This window comes from Emys orbicularis, chromosome 4 (assembly GCF_028017835.1).
Source record: "Emys orbicularis isolate rEmyOrb1 chromosome 4, rEmyOrb1.hap1, whole genome shotgun sequence".
NCBI classification, from domain to species: Eukaryota; Metazoa; Chordata; order Testudines; family Emydidae; genus Emys; species Emys orbicularis.
Window position 1 is genome coordinate 110,787,089 of NC_088686.1, and position 13,726 is coordinate 110,800,814.

Sequence of the window (13,726 nt, forward strand, 5' to 3'; positions counted from 1 at the left end):
ACATCCAGCTTTATTCCAGAAATCCCGGTGAGCACGGCTCACGTCCCGGGGGAAAGACTGTGCATCTTTTCACCTTGAGTGCAATGGGGCAGTGTCGTATGCCCATTCTTAGTTCTCTAGCTCTTTTCCATTTGCAGTGGGAGGTTTCCTGAAGGGAAGCTGAATGTTGTGTGCCGAAGCGCTCTTCTGTTCTCGGTGGGTTTGTTCTGGGCTGTAGCTAGGATTTATCAGAAAGCAAAGTTAACTTCTGATGCAAGCAGAAGGCAAGGTGGGAAAGATGCGTGTGCCATGCTTCACCACCAGCCTCCAGAAGGTTTGTGCTGATCCACTAAATGTTTGTTTGGATTCCTTGAGTTCTTCATGTGACAGGGATGGAAGGTCGAAGCAGAGCTACGATCAGTTTTCCAACCTGTCTGTCTGATCTTGTCCTTTTCTCCGTGAAGCCAGGACAGTGAGCGGGCTCTCTGCCTTAGGACTGACTGAAAGGAAAAGGAGGCCACTGCCTTGGTAAATGACCAATCAGTGTGTAGCGATGCTAATAAACACAGGATGTATTCTTATTTGAGCAATGGAGGCAGTGCCCTGGCTGGTCTTTTGCTTTAGCTAGCAAGCCACGAGAGCGTAATAGGATTTGATCGCTTCTCATCAAAATTCCAAAACCTACACTGGTCCCTGCTTTGAGCAATTGAAGTGTCAGTGTGGAAACCACACGGGAGTTAGAAAGGAAGGTGGGCAAAGTTCTGAAAACCTTGGCTCAGCTCCTCCTTGAAATAGTCTGGCTGTAAATCAACAGACTAAGAAGCTGCCAAGAGAGAGAATCTTGGCACAAAGATTCCGAAGAAGTCATCTTTCCTGTAAAGCTTAAAGCCTGTGGTCCAGAAATGCAAATGTCTTGCCCTTAGAGAATGAAGATTTCTTTAAAAGCAACCTGACCGCTAATGGGGAAAGATTCTGTAATTATGGGGAAATGCCAGTCCTGTTTTCTAGTTCAGGAGCCTGAATTACTGTAAGTACAACATATAGAGCTCTAGGCATGGTTATTACATCCATGCTTTGTAATGGGGAACCTGATTCCACTTGATTCTGTAGAATTAACTATACGTGATGCCTCCTTCAACAGCTGAGGATGCTTTGAAATCATACTTGAAGCAGGCCTATATATACACGCGTCCCCTGCACACTGGCAAAAGGCTCCCTTAGGGAGTAGAAGTATACTAAAAGCCTGGTCCAAAGTCCAATGAAGTCAATGGAAAGACTCCCATTGACTTTCGTGGGCTTTGGACCAGCTCCTAAACATGTGTCCTAGGCCTGGTCTACCCTGGGGGGCAGGGGGAATCGACCTAAGATACACAACTTCAGCTACGAGAATAGCGTAGCTGAAGTCGACGTATCTTAGGTCGACTTACCTCGCGTCCTCACGGCGTGGGGTCGACTGCCGCCGCTCTTCCGTCGACTCCACTTCCACCTCTCGCTGCGGTGGAGTACAGGAGTCGACAGCAGAGCGATCGGGGATCGATTTATCGCGTCTACACTAGACGTGCTAAATCGATCCCCGATGGATGGATCGCTATCCGCCGTACCACTAGAGATTAAAGCCATAAAGGACATTCAGATCATCGAGTCTGACCTATCGTGATCATTTCGCCCCTGAGCATGTGAGCAAGAACCAGATGAGAGAGAGAGAGAGAGAGAATGCTCGGTGTCATCTCAGAGCCCTGGCCCACCCTGTCCAGTGTCTCACCTCCAGCCATGGCCAATGCTTTAGAGGAAGGAGACCCAGAATACATTGGGGGGGGGGGGATTCCTTCCTGACCCCCTGCAAGTGACCAGCTGTGTGTGGCGGGTTGATGTCGATGTAGCTGACAGCTCTCTAAGAGAGCTCCCCATTTCTCTCAAGAGATGTTCTGTGCACAGCTCTGGCAGTTCCTGTTCAAATTTCTATTCTCCCACCAGCTTCCTCTTTGGCCTTGGGCAAGTCACATAACCTCTCTGCCTGTTCTCCCCGTCTATGAAATGGGAGTAAGCGTACTGACTGTCCTACCTCACAGGGGTGCTGTGGGGATTAGATGTAACATTTGTAAAGCGCTCGGAGGAGAAGCGCTATATAAATGCTAAGTATGATTCTCAGCCACCACAACTCATTTTCAATTGTAGTGAAAAGGTGCTTTAGTTGCTTTTATTTTAGTGGTCCTTTCCCCAATAACTGTGTAGTAGTTTGGAGAGTAAGATGTCTGAGTGTATTCTACCCAGGCAGTATTTCAGCAGGACGAGCAATATCCTTTAATTCAGAACCGTGTGCGTCCCCTTGAGCTCTAGAAGCCAGTGGGCAATGGAAATGTTAAAGTAGCTGCCATCTGCCGCTAGGCTTGGTTTCTGTATGCTGGGGTCTGTTCTCTCCTCCAAGCGCACATGTAACTTCCACTAACCTGAACGGGAGTTGAGCTCACACACTTTTCTGCTTGCCTGACCTTCCTCCCACTGTGTCTGTTGCTCGTTCTGGTGTATGTAGGCACTGTGAGGTCAGAGATGGAGAGTATCGAGGTCCTCTTGTAAGACACACTTTTAATGGCGATTTGTCTCTAGACCATTCAATAGCTGCCTAATGCACAATACTTGCCACGAAGGCTAACATCTCCCGTACGCTGAATTCAGGATGCATATCTCCTGTTCTTGTGAAATCTCACTGGGGAGAGGGCAGCCAAGCTAATTCCAAGTGTATATTTTCCAAGAATTATTTGGGTTTTCCTGACCTCCTGTCTCAGAGGTAGTAGCTGAAATATATAGACAGTGTTCTCCTAAAAGAGGAGTCCAATTGGAAGCTTAGCACCTGTTCCAAAGTCTATGGAAGTCAGTGAAAAGACTCTTGTTGACTCCAGTGGACTTAGGTTCAGACTGCTAATGGTCCCTGCAGCATTGTACAGCAAGTGGTTTAGGATCACCTTCCTCTTCAATAATAAAAGTACCATCATTGGAGGCCACAGGTCACAGCACACCATGCTCCACCATAGTCTGAGCAGCTAGGACCTTGAGTCCTCATTAAAGGTGAGGGGGTAAGTGCCATCAGTCCCTATAGTGTTTTCTCTTCAGTTGGGCAGTTTGGGCAACCCCCACCCTGCTCCAAACTGGTTCATTTGCTGCCTTTTGGACTTGTTCCAAAATGTGAGGAGAAGGCAAAGCCATTTGTGTAGTCTGGGACTGAGTATTTCGGAGGGGGAGCTGCTGCTACAGCAATCAGACTCTTGCCTTTTTCCTTCATCAGTGTCTTTGCACAAAGGTTTTACTGGCCTAAACCGCCAGAGCCAGCTGCTGTGGGTGGGTATCATTGGAGCAATGCCTCGCTTATAGACAGGCATGTTCCTTTTTTGGTCTGTGAAATTAACATTTTACATACAAATCAACTTAAATCTTTCCATTTCCATCTATTGTTGCAAATGACCATTTAAGCATGTCAGGTTCAGGCATTCCCCACCATCATTGCGGGGGCTTATTGTACTAACAACTAACTCCTCTCACTCCAGTCAGTTCTGTTCAGGTTCTTATACTGCCCCCCTCATTGTGGTATCCGGGCTTGATAAGGAGCTGTGTGGTAGCAGAGAGGAGAACAATCATGCCCAGCTTCACATGTGTGGGGGGGAGGAACAAATTCCAAGACACTTCTACAAATAATGCAGGGCTCCTAGGATGCCCCCAATCAGATGGCAAAACCAGTGTTATTTCATGCTAACTCAGGAAAACAGCTTCCTCCCCCAAGGTAACTTTTACTTAGCTGAAATAGATTTAGTTTTAAAAGAGTAGGTTTTTAGTGGTGTTTAGGCTGTTTTGTTTTTTTGATGGTGAACTAGCACTTTGAGCAGAGGCAGTGCAGCCCTGTGGCAGGAATGCAGCACCAGAGTTCAGGAAACTCCCCATTGTTTCAACTGTAACCTGTGTGTTGCAGTGGACTAGAGGCTGGTGTGTCGCTTTGGTGCACTTTGAGAGATCGGCTACCATTGGCTTTTATTTTCAATTGCTACTTTTGTTTACAACATGGAGATCTTCCTTTGTGATTCTTTCTAATGTATTGTTATTACTTTAAACCATTGTTATGTATGTGCTTTTTTGGGGGGGTGTAAGTGAGTTTGAAAAGCAAAATGCTCGTTCCTTTTTACGCTGATCCAAACAGACTGTACATAGGGTTCGACGCTGTGTTTTACATGGTTGTAATGATGACAGTTTAAGAAGTTTAGCATAAACAGCTGCAGAGTGTTTTTCTTCTAGGGCAATGAACTGCATCATCATCCTCCTGGTTCTCAAATCCACTGCAGTGGCTGCTTGTTCCATGGTGTTGGGGAGCTTAAGATTTTGGGTTCGGTCTCCTTGGACTTCAACCTCCCTGCTTTTATAGTGTAACTAAAACTGTATGTTGCCTGCTTGCCCCTGATGCAGTGTTAACTGCTCAAGGGTCCTATGTTCTGGATACAATTAGTGTAGCTGTGCAGAGCTGGAGCTTTGAACGGCTTTGAAAATGCTATTCATGCTGGGAGCTGGCTACACTCTCTCTGTATTCAGTGCTGGTGAGAGGGGCCTGAGTGACAGCCTGGAGCTTGAGGTCTCCTCTCTACAGAGCAAGAACAGGTACAGCAAAACTATGCAAAATCCTCCCATGCTGCCTCAGTCCTGTCCCTGGTCTGTTCATACAAGAAAAAAGGCTGGGGAGGGAGAAGAGATGTAAGAGGATGTTACCAGGAGTGTGGATCAAAAAGCCCTTGAGACGTATGTGAAAGCCCTGTCCCCCAACTTGATTACAGAACTGTGCGCTTCCATCCCTGCTGACACTGGCCATCTAACTCAGAGAGCCGTGGAGGTGGACTAGGCTGAAGAAGTGAGGTTCTTACCTCCGAAAGCTTATACTCCTAATACTTCTGTTAGTCTTAAAGGTGCCACAGGACCCTCTGTTGCTTTTTACAGATTCAGACTAACACAGCTACCCCTCTGATACTAGGCTTATTCTGTCCTTCAGCCTCACTGCTGAGCCAGCTCAGAGGATGGAGGCAGGGTTTTGCTTAGTACTATAGTCTAGAGAGGAAGGGGGGAGGGTCCCCTTTTTTTAAAACCTTCTTGGCTTGGTTTTTTCTTCTGCTCTTGCGTGGCTTGTTGAAACCCTGCCCAAATGTAATATAGTGGGCAGCTGGCTTGATACAGTTTCCAACCACAGGGAGCCCTGGCCCCTTTAAATCGCCGGCCGAGCGCCGCAGCCCCAGGGTAGCGGTGGCAGGGCTCCAGCGGTGATTTAAAGGGCCCGCTGCTCCCCACAGCAGCTGGAGCCCCAGGCCCTTTAAAGCGCCACCCGAGCCCCGCTGCTACTGCGCTATATGCAAACCCGTGTTATATCGGGTCACGTTATAGCAAGGTAGAGGTGTACTAAGTTCATGGTCTCATAAGGCTTTCTAGTAAGTCACACTTCCCCTCTGCATCACTACAGTCAGTCCATTCACAGGATCGTGTCATTTCACAGGACAAAGGCCATAGCTCTGCCCGATGAGTCAGTACGGACTCAGTGCTCACACCATTGAGTTCACTATTAGAGGAGATGTAGGGAGCATGTGGTGCCTTCCCACTTTCTGTAAGAGTAGATGCTAGTCAAAGCACCAGGGGAAGGAAGGAAGGTAGGTGTAAATTCCAGCCCGTGGCCACCCGAGGGGCTAGCTGCCCTGGAGTCTGTACCTAGGATCCTGGCTGGGATCATGTTCAGGGTGCTAAGTCCCTGCCTGCTGCAGCTCCATTTCTGCTCGCTCAAGCAGAACGTTGTGCAGCTAAGTCTCCTTGAGCTGGAATCTGTACTTTCCACATGTAGTGTCGGCCTGTTCATTTCCGCAGTTGTTGCTCAGGCAGTAGCCTCAAATCCAAGTAGCTGCATATTCCCCAAATGGTAAGAGCAGGGAGTAAATGCTGCTGCCGCCAACAGCATCTGATACTACTTAGAGCATAATTATCTCAGACAAGTGCTATTGCTAAGGTCTCTAACACCCCTTTTGAGTGCACCTAGACCCATTAAATCAGCCATTTCACACCTGAGCCACCACTCTCATTACAGGTTTCAAATGACTAACAAAAATTAACCTTGCCACCCATGTGATGAAGTGGGAGAAAAGCACAGAAGTGCAGGCCTAGAGCTGCTCCTCTGGAGGATCAATGTGGCTCTAAACCGAAATTGCCAGCAGGTTTGGTCATGGCCCAGGCCCTGGCAAGGCAGAGGAAACAGTTCAATAAAAGAGGATGCTGGGTGGGAGCCATTCATTGCAACTGCCCGGACCAGCCTTAGAGGCACAACCACCATGCCCCTCTTTTCAAAGAAACCACCAAGCAGCTGTAGCCAGACACCTAAACAGGCTGAGATGTGAATTAGACTCTAGTAATGAAGGGTTCTCTCCCCCTGCCAAGCCCATTGGCACACTCAGGTTATACCTCCCTACAGCTGAGCCATTGAAGCTGTGATGTGCAATAGACACTTTACAGCTCCCTTTTGTTTCTCCTCACCTCTAAGTGTGACGTGGCTGCTTCAGGCCCAGAACTGCTCATGCTGTACCCCCAAGGCCTGGAGTCAGCTGGAAGTTATTAAGGGGCAGGAAGGAGGCAAATATCACACACACAGCAGCCCCTCCCTGACAAGCAGACAATGTCACTGAGGTGTAGGCACTGACGGAAAACCCATGCTCTAGGGTTGTGGTTCTCAACCAGGGATACATCAACTCATCTAGCTTTATAACAGGCTACAGCAAAAGCACTAGTGACGTCAGTACAAATTGAAATGGCATACAATGACTTGTTTATAGTGCTCTATATACTGAAATGTAAGTACAATATTTATATTCCAAGGCACAGATGAGAAAGTAAGCAATTTTCAGTAATAGTCTGCTGTGACATTTGCTTACAACAGCAGACAAAAATACAAGTACTTCTCAAGTCGGGTAAAACATGAGGGCATATAAGAAAGAAGGGGTACACTAGTCTGGAAAGGTTGAGAGCCACTGCTCTAGTGTAAACTGCAGAACGCTGTGCAACATTACAGCCAACAGATGGCACCACATCCACACTAAGCCCGCTGATGCACAAGCTCCCAGAACTATTCCATGCCCTTTCACATGGCACCACTGACCCCCGCACAAAACACCTGTCCTCAGGGCCCGCGCAACCCATTAGGTGACCTAGGCGGTTGTCTAGGGCGCTACAATTTGGGGGACGGCGACCACAGCGGTATTTCGGCAGCGGGACCTTCCGCCGCCTCTGTGGGGGGGCATTTCGGGGCAGGACCTTCCGCCGCCTAGGGCAGCAGAAAAGCTGGCAGCGCTCCTGCCTGTCCTGTTCTCCGTTACCATTCTCCTTCTTCCAGTCAGGTGCTGGCCATTTAATGCACTAGTTCTCCACCCCCTCCCTTTTAGCAATATGGGAAAGGCAGGGGGAGAGGTCCCCCTATGACTCCCCCCCACACACAGGGAGCCCTTGTACTAGAGGACTGGTGATCCCTGTAGTGTTGATACATGAGTGAGCTTTAGGTCTGAGACCTGCCCTTTAAGAGGGGAGGGGACATCCACCAATGAAGGCCTCATGGAACAAGCCCCAACCACTCTCAAAACACAACTGGCTTGTCCAGTCCCGTTCCTTACGGCCTTAGCTCACACATCAGAGGAGATCCAGCCCAGCTGTGCTCATTAGAAAGCTGGTGGGAGCTGTAAGAGCAGGGGTAAGCTCCTGGAGGTCTGAGCCAAGTCCAGCTTAGGGGAGCAGCTGCTGGGGCTGCCAGCACAGAGCAGATCCACACTGTAAAAACATTGGTGCCCTATGTACAGTAGGAGCTAGACTATCACAGAAGCAGAGCTCCCATGGTTCTCAGCTAGGGTGGGGATCCTCCATCCTTCTCAATGGGAGCGGCTTGGCGCAAAGCTCTCATGAGAGCCTAGGCCCGGGCCCCGCTGTCTGCCACCCTAAGAAATAGCCCTCAGCCACCCTAGGTTTAGATTGTAAAGTCGCCCCCTCCTATGTAAGGTGCTGCAGGGAGGAAGCTCCCAGCCACACAGGCCCTGCCTGTGCTAGGGGTCAAACTCTGCTAAAGCCCAGTGTTCAACCGCGGTTGGCCAACAGAGGCATGTTCCATGCTATTACAATGGGAGCCTTGGTTCCCTGCTCCAGCTCTGGGAAAGAGCCATCCCTTCTACTGGCCAGAGCACTCAAGGGTTCTTGCCGTGGCTCACACCAGAGGTGTTGAACCAGCCTCAGCAATGAGGAGAAACAGAACAGACACAAGAGGTCGGGTCTTACCTTGACGATGAGTCTCCGTGCATCTCTCATAGGCTCCCTGCAGTCTGGGACACGGCAGCAGCAGAACCAAATGCGGTTGATCCCCATCAGCCCATGCTGCTCCCCCCATGCCACCTCAGCTTGCCCCGCCCACGGTTGCTATGAGCTTATTGACTGCTGCCTTCCACCCTCATAAATCAATGAGTCAGCACTAAATAATTGATGCTAAGTGGAGTCTGGAGTGGAGCCAAGCTAGAAAGCAAAGCTTTGGGCTGTGTCAGGCTCCAGAGGCTGGGCTGCCGCAGGGAAAGAAAGGGCAGCTCCGCGTCCTGGTCCACGTGGCAGAATAGGTCGCACAGTCATTGGCTTCTGCAGCCTGCTCGAACCCTGCAAAGGGCAGGGGAACACGTGGCACAGCAGGGGTCTGTCAATAGGCAGAAGGGGGCACTGTGGAGGCACACAGAGGCCTGGGAGAGGGATGCTGGGTAAAGAAGCCCTTTGAAGGCTGCATGGAGGTAGCACCTCAATTCAGACTCAGTATTGGTCTCTGCTTCTCAGGCGAGGAGCTCCGACCCACCAGCTCTTTTCCAGAGCCGGGTGGATGCTCCCTGCTGCCACAGACAAAGCACTGAGCATTGGGGCTCGCACTTTGCCTGGGCACCCCCCTCCTTCTCTGCTCTTGTGAGCTTTTGGGGCAGGGCCCATCTCTCACACTGGGCATGGACAATGCCTAGTGCAATGGAGATCTGATCTCCGTTGGAGCCTCTAGTCGCTGCTGTCATGCCAACAACCAACCTGGCAGGCAACCCTGCTGAAAGCAAGTCAGCCAAACGGGCCCAGGGTGCACGCTACTGCCTGGGGCCGGCTTGCCTGGGGCCACTGGGCATGGTACACAAACACTGGGAAATGCACTGTTCTTAGGCCTTGTCTTCTGTGCTGGACGGATTTACCTGCTAAGGTTCCATGAGTTAGTGCCTGAGCAAGTGCTGAGCAAAGCAGCTTGTAGCTACAGAGGGGCTCTGACATTACATCAGATAGTTCCACAGGGCAGCAAGCTGCACCAGAAGCGAGTGCGCGTGCGTTTCCTGTCGCTGCCCTTCCTCTTGCCTCAGGACTGCACAGGAGAGGGGACTTTGTCCCAGTTCAATAACCATCCCAGCTCCAAAGATCAATCAGACCCTCCCACAGCTAGAGGTGAAATCTTGAGTCGAAATGCTTTTCCACAATCCGTTCTGTCCGTGCGCGCCAAGCCTGCCTGCACTAGGATGACGGGAGAGACCTCCCCGAGGTGTAAATGAAGCCACTGCAGTTCACTGGCTGCAAGAACAAAGAGTCCCAAACCCACAGGCTCCCCACGTCTCCTGCCGGTAACCAGTTGCAGGCGCCTATGAGATTAGCTCTGTCAGAGCTTTCCTCTGAGTCACAGCAGCCTGTATTTCTGCAAAGCGCAGCTCGTCACCCGTCTCCCCTCGGCATGATGCGACCACCTTTCCTCCAGCAAACACCCTGATAAAGATCACCAGGTTGAGCAACCGTCCGTCTACGCCCCTATCTCGTGACCGCAGCTGCACTCCACAGAAACACCACAGCTCACAGAAGCCAGGTTCAAAGCCAGAGGGGCCAGGGCAGGGCGTTCGCACTGCAGGGCTGTAAGATATACAACCTGTGAGCACCACAGCTCAGGCTGGGCCCACCTTGGACTGCGGTCTAAGCCTTCCTGTCGTGGCCAGTCTTGTTCTAACAGCGAGCCTGGCTGCACAACAGCCTGAGCAACACAGCCCTGGAGTAAGCAATCCCGAGGGCCAACTGCCTGTCTATACAACTAGCAGGTCGCACACCGGGCCAGTTTAGTCTGTGGTTCAGATACAGCAACGAACTCCGTGTCAAATGGCCACAGGATTCCCTGCACCCAGCAATTCCTGGGATGTAGCCATAAGCTAGGCTTCCACGTGCAAGGAGGGGAGAACGAGTTGAGGCTACCCAGTCCAGCAGAGGGTCAGGTTCCCAGGCGCCTCTGGCTGATGCACAGAGCTCTGTGGGGCCCTGCTTCAGTATATACGCACCTTGCACCATCACCCAGAGTGGAGACTTCGTGGACTTTGCTACGTCCCATTCCGAGTCCTTGCAGCTGCTCTCCAAGGGGTCTGCACACTATACCGAGTTGTAAGGTGGGACCCAAGTCTGTCAGGCTTCTGAGGGCCCAAGCTGATCCAGGAAGTCACAGTTCCACCTTGAACTCACTCTCCTTGGGTAACCCTTCCCTCTGCACCAGCATTCACCACCACCACCACCCCGAACCCCCAATGCCCCCGACTCCCCAGCCCAGCATCAGCAGGGTAAAGCAAATGGCTAATTAGTCATCACCCCAACTCCTCGGACCCAGTGTTGCGGAAACAGGAACCAAACAAACCAGAGCACATTTCCCTGGGATTCTGTCTCTGCTCACACTCCAGAGAGGACAGAAGGCCCGGATTTGGCCTGTAGCAACCTAAGGCTTTCCAGTAACACAGGGTACAATGCAGGCATCTCATGCACCTGGAAAGGCCCCACAATCTCATTCCCTGCTGCCTTGGTGGAGAGAATATGATGGGCTAGTGTGTGTCATTCCCCCTTTGCACATGGGAGTGGTGGGGAATAATTCCTAGACGATTAGTAAACCCCCTTTACCCGCTTCCCTCCCAGCTTCACTAACCTGGGACACCACGAAAAATACACTCTAAAAACACCACTGCTTTTTAATCCCCTACAGCCCTTGCCCAGTCCCAGTGCTGCTGCCACCATCCATCCCATCCCTCCCCTGCAGGGAATTACAGGCGCCGTTGCCAGCGTCCCTGTGAAATGCAAAGCCAGCCCAGAAACAGCACAGCTCAGCATAATTCCATTTCCAGAAAGTTTGTAGCTCAGAGACAGCGCCGGATGATATCCCATGCAGGCCACATGCAGAAGGTGAAGCAGGACCCAATGCCTCCTCTTTGTAAGGAGACAGAGTTCCCATCAACACTCCCTGGAACACCAGCTTACCCCAAGCTGGGATGTGGCAAGAGGCTGGCACACTTGCCCGGCACCATCTCCAGGAGCACAAAGTCTTCCAACCGGCTGCTTGGTAGGACAGCGATGGATCATGGTGCCTCCAGTCTGTCTCCCTGATGCTGCACTGTATGTGCCTGGCACAAGGCTTGATCCAAAGCCAACAGCCGTTGGTAGAAAGACTCTCACTGACTTCAAATGGCTTTGGAGCAAGCCCAGACTGAGGAGTCCAGCATCAAAGCTGCAGGACTCCATGACAGCTGCATTTGCGACTTCCCAGAGCTATCTGCCATTCAAGCCAGTTTTGAAGCATGGCGCTTTATCTCATCCTGTCCGGGGGAGAGGGAGAAGGAAAGAGGAGGGGAGGGAGGTGCTTGGTTAAAATCAGGTAAGATTTCACTCTGATGGGCAGGATTCCTACATCATCAGCTGGCACAAATGCCAGAGAGCATCGCACACGCGCCAGCTTGGGCTTTGACATGGCCTGGTCACTGACGACAGCGGACTTCTCTTTTGAAGGTGTGTTAAACCTTTGATACAGAGGTTGGGAATAATTTTAAGACGACACACTTCCTCTCCCTTTTCTTATCAAAGTCTGGTCCGAATCCTAGCAACTGTTCATTCCTCTCTATAAAAGGAAGCCAGTCTTTTGAGACAAACCATGGTCTGGTTGTTAAGGCACTCGTTGGGGCCTCAGGAGACCCAGGTTCCAATTCCCAGCTCTGCCACTGACCTGCTGGGTGTCCTTGGGTGAATCACTCCACATCCGTTTCCACTCCCACCCTTTGTCTGTCTTGTCTGGTTAGTCTATAAGCATTTCAGGGTAGGGGGCCTTGGACATAGCTTCTGTGTCTGTGTCTGCACAGCATTCAGGAGGTGTGATTGCCACACAGGTGGGCACACTATCAAACAGGCAACAAAACGGAGGATATACAATGCAGCAGTGCTAGCATCCCTTTGATTAATGGACGTGAAACATGGAGAGTTGACCACAGACACATTAAGCAACTTGAAATATTTTCCATGTCCTGTCTCCGTTCTAGTTGGAAGATCCACTGGCAAGACAAAGTCTCCAACATCAACATCCTGAAAAAAGGCAAAAACAACCAGCATCGAGGCAAATGTTCAGCAAAGCTCTTCTTAGATGGACAGGTCACGTAGTCAGACTGGGCAACGACAGACTCCTAAAAAAAGTTTTCCCTGGTGAGCTGAAACTCGGAAAGCACAGCAGGACAACGAACAGGCTTCAGACACCCCCGTAAGCAGAATCTCACCTCATGCAGCCTAAATACCGATTACTTCGAAGACAGCCCCAGACAGATCTGAATGGAGAGCAACTATCAATAAAGGCTTTAAACACTTTGAGGAAGGCAGATGTGAAAAATGGATTAAAAAAAAAAAAAAAGGCCAACCTCATGCCAAGTCTTCAATGGGAGCCTGCGTATTCCTGCATGATATCTGTCTGTCACCTTCCCCCTCACCCATCAGACTCGTTAGCCACATGAGAACACAAGTGATGCCTTGACATCATCTGATACGATGGACAGCCATACAGACATACTGTGCTAGCTTTAATCTAGCTGGCAAAGCTAAAAATAGCAGTGAAGCTGTGGCAGCGGCTGTGGCACGGGCTAGTTACCCGAGCACAAAACTGCCTGGGATCCGGGGTACATTGACTAGCGTGTGCAGCTATGGCATCACTGCTATTTTTAGCTGCACTAGCTAGATTAAAGCTTGCTGGTGCATGTCCTGAGTGCTCGCAGACACAGCCTATGTGTGTACAGCACCCTGCAGAGTGGGGCCCTCGGGGCTCGGATTCAGTCACGCGGGTGTACCGGTTCCTCGCTGAAGCTGCTGCCGTGTAATATTGAATCTCAACTTTCATTTGAAAACATTGCAACCATAAAATCTAGAGATTTAAAGAACACCTCCAAGTCATGACTCAAGTGTAACAGATGCAGAGAGGTCTGTGCTGAGCTCTCAACTGCCCCAATCATCTCAGCAAGGAGTTAACTCAGATACTCTAAATTATCACCACTGGGTATCTACACAGCAAAGAAAAGCCTGCGGCACCAAGTCTCAGTTAGCTCAGGCTCGCTGGGCTTGGGCTGTGGGGTTAAAAACAGCACCATATATATTTGGACTCGGGCTGGAGCCTGAGCTCTTAAGCCCTGCAAGAGGGGAGGGTCTCAGGGCCCAGGCTCCAGCCTGGCTGGAATGTCTACACTGCTACTGACCCACGCTCAGACTCAGTGCTGCAGGTTTTTCTTTGCAGTGTAGACATACCCGCCAACGTCAGCATTGTTTCCTTTCACTCCTCACGTGAGGGGAGAGTCACAGCTCTGCACAATTTACGGTGCGTGATGGCTCCTCCTGGCAACTGACATGGGTGAAGCTTATTTTGCGGGCAGAGCATGGAAGAGAC